Source organism: Lagenorhynchus albirostris, chromosome 15 (assembly GCF_949774975.1).
Source record: "Lagenorhynchus albirostris chromosome 15, mLagAlb1.1, whole genome shotgun sequence".
Taxonomy (NCBI): domain Eukaryota; kingdom Metazoa; phylum Chordata; class Mammalia; order Artiodactyla; family Delphinidae; genus Lagenorhynchus; species Lagenorhynchus albirostris.
This window is the reverse complement of record NC_083109.1, coordinates 30,973,079-30,979,473: the sequence shown is the minus strand read 5'-3', so window position 1 is coordinate 30,979,473 and position 6,395 is coordinate 30,973,079. Positions and strand designations below refer to the sequence as shown.

Genomic DNA, 6,395 nt, shown 5'->3' with positions numbered 1-6,395 from the left:
CAAAGGAGAAGCAGTCCAGAAACTAGTGCAGCAATAAAGCAAGGTCCTGGTTCCTACTCAAGGAATATACATAACAATACCTTTGAGCTCTTCTGCAGGAACTAAGGCTCCCACCCATGTGGAAGATGGTAACTTCAGGCTGAGCACAAGATTCCTGGAACACTGCCCTGTTACCTCATCATCAACCAATGAGAAGAAAGTCTGCACACAGTGGAAGATAATGTAGACCCTGACCCCTTCCTCAAATAATTCTTCCTTTAAAAATTTTCATGGTAGCTTCCTCTGCTGTAGGCCCGAGAGGTTGCTGCCGACATGGGCAAGTTCATGAAACCCGGGAAGGTGGTGCTGGTCCTGGCCGGTCGCTACTCTGGACGCAAAGCGGTCATCGTAAAGAACATTGATGATGGCACCACAGACTGACCCTACAGGTATGCTCTGGTGGCTGGAATTGATCACTATCCCCGCAAAGTGACAGCTGCCATGGGCAAGAAGAAAATTGCCAGGAGGTCAAAGATCAAGTCTTTTGTGAAAGTTTATAATTATAATCACCTCATGCCTACGTGGTACTCTGTGGATATCCCCTTGGACAAAACTGTTGTCAACAAGGATGTCTTCAGAGACCCTGCTCTCAAACACAAGGCCCAACGAGAGGCCAAGGTCAAGTTTGAGGAGAGATACAAGACTGGCAAGAACAAATGGTTCTTTCAGAAGCTGCGGTTTTAGGTCTGTCTTGTTTCAGTCATCAAAAATACAAAAATACAAAAAAAAAAAACTTTCATGGTAGAGCAAATCTTGGGATTTAGCTTTTAGACATGAGTCCACCTTCTCCCCAGGTTGCCAGCCTCCTGAATAAAGCAATCTTTCCTTTCCAACCAACACTTGCCACTCGAGTTTTGGTTTTTGAGTGGCAAGCAGTCGAACCCGAGTTCAGTAACACTGACTCCATGTTGCTTCTCCCCCAGGATCTCATCCTGCCTTTCTTCCTATCAGTGTCTCCCTCAGTACTGGCTCTTGCCTTTTATCCTTCAGTACTCTCATATTTTTCACATTCTGAAGAAAAGTTCATCTTTACCTTTTCTTTGTCAATGTCTCCCCAGTATTGTCAACTGAACTGTGCTTTCAGCTCTTAACCCAATCCAAACCAGGAGATAGCAAACTTTTCCTGCAAAGGGTGAGATATTTTATGCTTTTCAGGCCATGTGGTCTCTGTTACAGTTACTTAACTCTGGCACTGTAGTCCAGAGGCAGCCATAGATAATACATAAACATGTAGGCATGTCTGTGTTCCAATAAAACTTTATTTACAAAGACAGGCTAGATTTGGTCCACAGGGTATAGTTTGTGGGCTCCTGACCTAGACAGTGCTTCTTAAATGTTAGTGTGCACATGAATAACCTGGAAATCTTGTTAAAATGCAGTCTCTGATTCAGTAGATCTAAGCTAGGGCTCAGCAGTCTGCATTTCTAACAAGCTCTCAGGTGATGCTGATGTGGTTGGTCTCAGGAGTGATACTCTCGATGACTTCTGTGACAGGTACAGCTGACTCAACCACCATTCCAAGTCTCTTCTCTCTTTCTGCCTCCCAACAGAAAGGCTGGAAAAGCCCCCAAAAAGCACTTTCTCATCTACCCCTGTTGCCAGGGTGGCCATATGGGTCAGTTCTGGCAAATATGATGAAAGCAAAATTCTGGAGGTCTTTCAAGAAGCTCATGAATTGCACCTTTCTCTCCCTCCTGAGTTCTCAACAATTTGAGAATTAAGACAAAGGAGTAGCATTTGAAGGCCTGAAATATCACCCTTATTACTTAAAAAGGCTAAGTTATTGTAGAACACAGTTTATTGTGAAATGGACCTGTTAACTGAATTACAGAAGTCTGACTAACTCCTCCCAGGTTGACTAGCATAGGTTTCCCTATCTGGATAGAGAGGTGTGGCTAAGACTTATGGCTCAAAGGAGCAGAGGAGAACTGGTAGCTGCAGGCAGGCTCTCTCCCTAGAGGAAAACTAGAGGTGCTTAGTTGAGCAAGCCCAGTTTATTCTTCCCAAATTTAGCAACCAGCCACATCATTCCATCTCCCCTGGGATAGGGTAAATACAGGGGTAGAGAGAAGCTGGAAGTGTATCAAAAAGAAGGAAACCATTTCAAGTGAGACAGCCACATCACTCCCCCTCCAATGATCTCTACTTTTTTGTTCTCTTAACATATTTGGTTTAACTACTAAACCGTCAGTCAAGAGGTGATGTGCAGAGTGATAGGGAAGTCCCACACCCACCTGCCTGAGACTGTAACAACAATTTTTTTTGCCTTTGGTATTTTTCTGGGAACACCAATGGGCAATTCCCACTTTTCCCACACCAAGCATCTGAAATGTGTCCTAAGACTACATTAAGTAAACCCCAAATTTATTTTGAACACAGGACCAAAATTCATCCCCTATCTTACTTATTGCTCAAATTATATTCAGCCATGTTGTCCACACAACTAATCAGAATTTGTGAATGTATTCATTCAACAAATATTTTATGAGCATCTGCTTTGTTCCAGGCAGTGTTCCAAGTGCTAAAGATGCAACAGTGTACAAAGATAAACATTCCTGCCCTAATGTAGCTCATAGTCCAATGAGGGGAATAGATAAGAAAAAATCATTATAATAAATAAGTGATATTCCATGTTTGAAATGGTAAGCATCATGGAAAAAAAGTAGAGCAGGGAAGAAGGATCAGGAGTGCTGCAGGGGAAGGTGGATGTTACAGTGTAAAAGGTTGTCAGAATAGGTCTCTTCAGGAAGATTGCATTGAGAAATTACTTGAAGTGGGGGGTTAGCAAAGCAGATCATTGGAGGAGTGTTAGTGAGGGGCAGATTGCCTGAAGTGGAGTGAACAAAAGAAGGGGAGATCAGAGATGTAATGCAGGGTCAGATCAAGAGGAGTCCTTGCAGAGGAATGGCTTGATCTAATTTGTACTTTTATTTTTTTAATATTTTTTTACATTTTTTTAAAATTGAGGTAACATTGGTTTATAACACTATATAAGTTCCATGTGTACATTATATTTAGACTTCTATATACATTACAGTGTGCTCACCACCAAAATTTACTTTCTATCCATCACCATACCTGATACCCTTTACCCATTTCTCCACCCCCGCCCACTCTGGAGTCACCACTCTGTTCTTTGTATCTATGTGTTTGCTTTTATTTAGTTTTGTTTGTTCATTTATTTGAGTTTTTTGTTTGTTTGTTTGGCTGGTTGGTTGGTTTTGTTTTTTATATTCCACATATGAGTGAAGCCATATGGTATTTGTATTTCTCTGTCTGATTTATTTCACTGAGCAAGGACCCTCAAGTTCCATCCATCTTGTCACAAATGGCAAGATTTCATCTTTTTAATGGCTGAGTAGTATTCTATTGTGTGTGTGTATATATGTGTGTATCACTTCTTCTTTATCCATTCATCAATTGATTGTTTCCATACCTTGGCGATTGTAAATAAAGCTACAATGAGCATAGGGGTGCATATACCTTTTCAAATTACTGTTTTAATATTCATCAGATAAATACCCAGAATTGGAATAGCTGGATCATATGTTAGTTCTATTCTTAATTTTTTGAGGAATCTCTATACTGCTGTCCATAGTGGCTGCACCAATTTACATTCCCACCAACAGTGTATGAGGATTCCCTTTTCTCCACATTCTCTCCAACCCTTGTAATTTCTTGCCTTTTTAAAATTGAGGTATAGTTGACTTACCATGTTGTGTTAGTTTCTGGTGTACAGCAAAGTCATATATATATATCCTTTTCCATATACTTTTCCTCTATGGTTTATTACGGGATATTGAATATAGTTCCCTGTGCTATACAGGAGGACCTGGTTGTTTACCTATTTTATATATAGTAGTTTGTATCTTTGAATCCCAAACTCCTAATTTATCCCTCCCCCATCCCCTTTCCCCTTTGGTAAACATAAGTTTGTTTTCTATGTCTGTGAGTTTGTTTCTGTATTGTAAATAAGTTCATTTGTATCACATTTTAGATTCCACATGTAAGTGATATCATATGGTATTTGTCTTTCTCTTTCTGACTTACTTCACTTAGTATGATAATCTCTAGGTCCATCCATGTTGCTGAAAATGGCATTATTTCATTCTTTTTCATGGTTAATACTCTATTGTGTGTGTGTGTGTGTATATATATGTACCCCACATCTTCTTTACCCATTCATCTGTCGATAGGCTGCTTCCATGTCTTGGCTATTGTAAATAGTGCTGCTATAGACATTAGGGTACATGTATATGTTCAAATTAGTTTTCTCTAGATATATGCCCAGAAGTAGGATTTCTGGAGCATATGGTATCTCTATTTTCAGTTTTTAAAGTAACCTCCACACTGTTTTCCATAGTGGCTGCACCAATTTACATTCTCACCAACAGTGTAAGAGGCTTCCCTTTCCTCCACACCCTCTCCAGAATTTGTTATTTGTAGATTTTTAATGATGGCTATTCTGACTGGTGTGAGGTGATACCTCATTTTAGTTTTGATTTGTGCTTCTCTAATAGTGATGCTGAGCATCTTTTAATGTGCCTATTGGCCATATGTATGTCTTCTTTGGAGAAATGTCTATTTAGGCTTTCTGCCCATTTTTTGATAGGGTTGTTTATTTTTTTATTATTAAGTTGTATGAGCTGTGTGTATATTTTGAAAATTAAGCCCTTGTTGGCCACATCATTTGCAAAAGTTTTCTTCCAGTCCATAGGTTGCTTTTTCAGTTTGTTTATACTTTCCTTTGCTGTGCAAAAGCTCATAAGTTTGATTAGGTCCCATTTGTTTAGTTTTGGTTTTATTTCTATTGCCTTGGGCAACTGACCAAAGAAAACATTGGTACAATTTATGTCAGATAATGTTTTCCCTATGTTCTCTTCTAGGAGTTTTATGGTATCATGTCTTACATTTAAGTTTTTAAGCCATTTTGAGTTTATTTTTTGTGCACAGTGTGAGGGAGTGTTCCTTGCCTTTTTGACAATAGCCATTCTAACCTGCATGAGGTGATATCTCATTGTGGTTTTTATTTGCATTTTCCTAATAATTAGTGATGTTGAACGTCTTTTCATGTGTCTGTTGGTCATCTGTGTATCTTCTTTTGAAAAATGTCTATTCAGCTCCTCTGATAATTTATGCTTCTAAAGGATCACCCTGGTTACTGTGTCAAGAACAGAAAGCAAGAAAGAAAGAGTAGAAACAACTCAAAGGAGGAGGTTCTGACAGGTGAGAGGAGGTGGTGGCTTGGATAAGAATGATAGTAGTGGAGGAGGTGAGAAGAGGTTGAATCCTCAATAAATCTTCAAGGTAGAACCAAAAGGATTTCTTGGCCGTTTGGGTATGAGAAAGAAAAGAGTCAAGGATTTCATGATCATGCTTGCATTAAGATTGATAATATAAGATACTTGATCTTAGGGACTTCAGGAATGGCAGAGTAAAGAGCTTAGCAGACCCTCTCCACAGAAAAACAGCAAGTTAAGTGGCAAGAATTATTTTTTAAAAACATTTCGCAGTCTCTGGAATTGTCTTTAAGGCATACAGTAAGTGGAGAAAGATTCACTGAGAAAAATCAATAAAATCTCAGTAAGAACAGCAAGAGCCATGACCTGCTCCCTCTTTCCTCATCTCTTTGTATGGAAACTCTACTCCAGGTGAATGTGGTCAAAAGATAGGGGTTTCCTTTTCCTTCAGTTCCTAAAGTTTCACTCTGGGTAGGGCAAGTCTCCAGTGTTTCTCATGTTCTTCTAGACCTCATGTTCCTCCAGCCCCATATTCTAGGTGAGTGTGGATGAAAGGACTGAGATGCTCTTCCCCCCACCAAGACCCTATTTGTATAGTGGAAGCTTTAGGTGTGGCAAGCTGAAAATACTGAGGCTTTAATTACCCTTGCCCCTGCTCATTCATCAGGTAGAGGTTCCATGCTGAGAGGGGAAATCTAAGAATACAAAAGGCTACCACCCCTCCTGATACTACTTACATAGAAAGAGTATCATTCTAAAAGAAATAGGCCACTCTCCCTACTCCAGGTCCTGTGAAGTGGTGCAAAATTTCTTTCCAGGGGAAGAGACAGGAGAACGAGAAGCTCCATAGTATGGCCCAAGAGGACTATTTGGAAGATAATAGGGAAAAATGCATGCGTAAGAGTGTTGTTGAAAACAAGGAGACCTTTGTGAAGGCTAATTGAGTGGGGGCTGGCAGCTCCACAATACTGGTAGCAACATGTGAAGTGGCAGAGTGACTAGAAGTCTAACAGAAAGTTTAACAGAAGTTTAACAGGGTAAAACAGCCAAGAAGAACACTCCTGGGGTCAAAGTTGTCTCTGGAGGTCAGGAGGCTGTGCACATGTCATAGTCTAC

General features: G+C 40.0%; 1 pseudogene; it reads left to right on the top strand.

The window, feature by feature from the left end:
* Positions 1-282: 282 nt before the first annotated feature.
* Positions 283-772, top strand: LOC132505207 (large ribosomal subunit protein eL27-like; annotated as a pseudogene).
* The last annotated feature ends 5,623 nt before the right edge of the window (positions 773-6,395 follow it).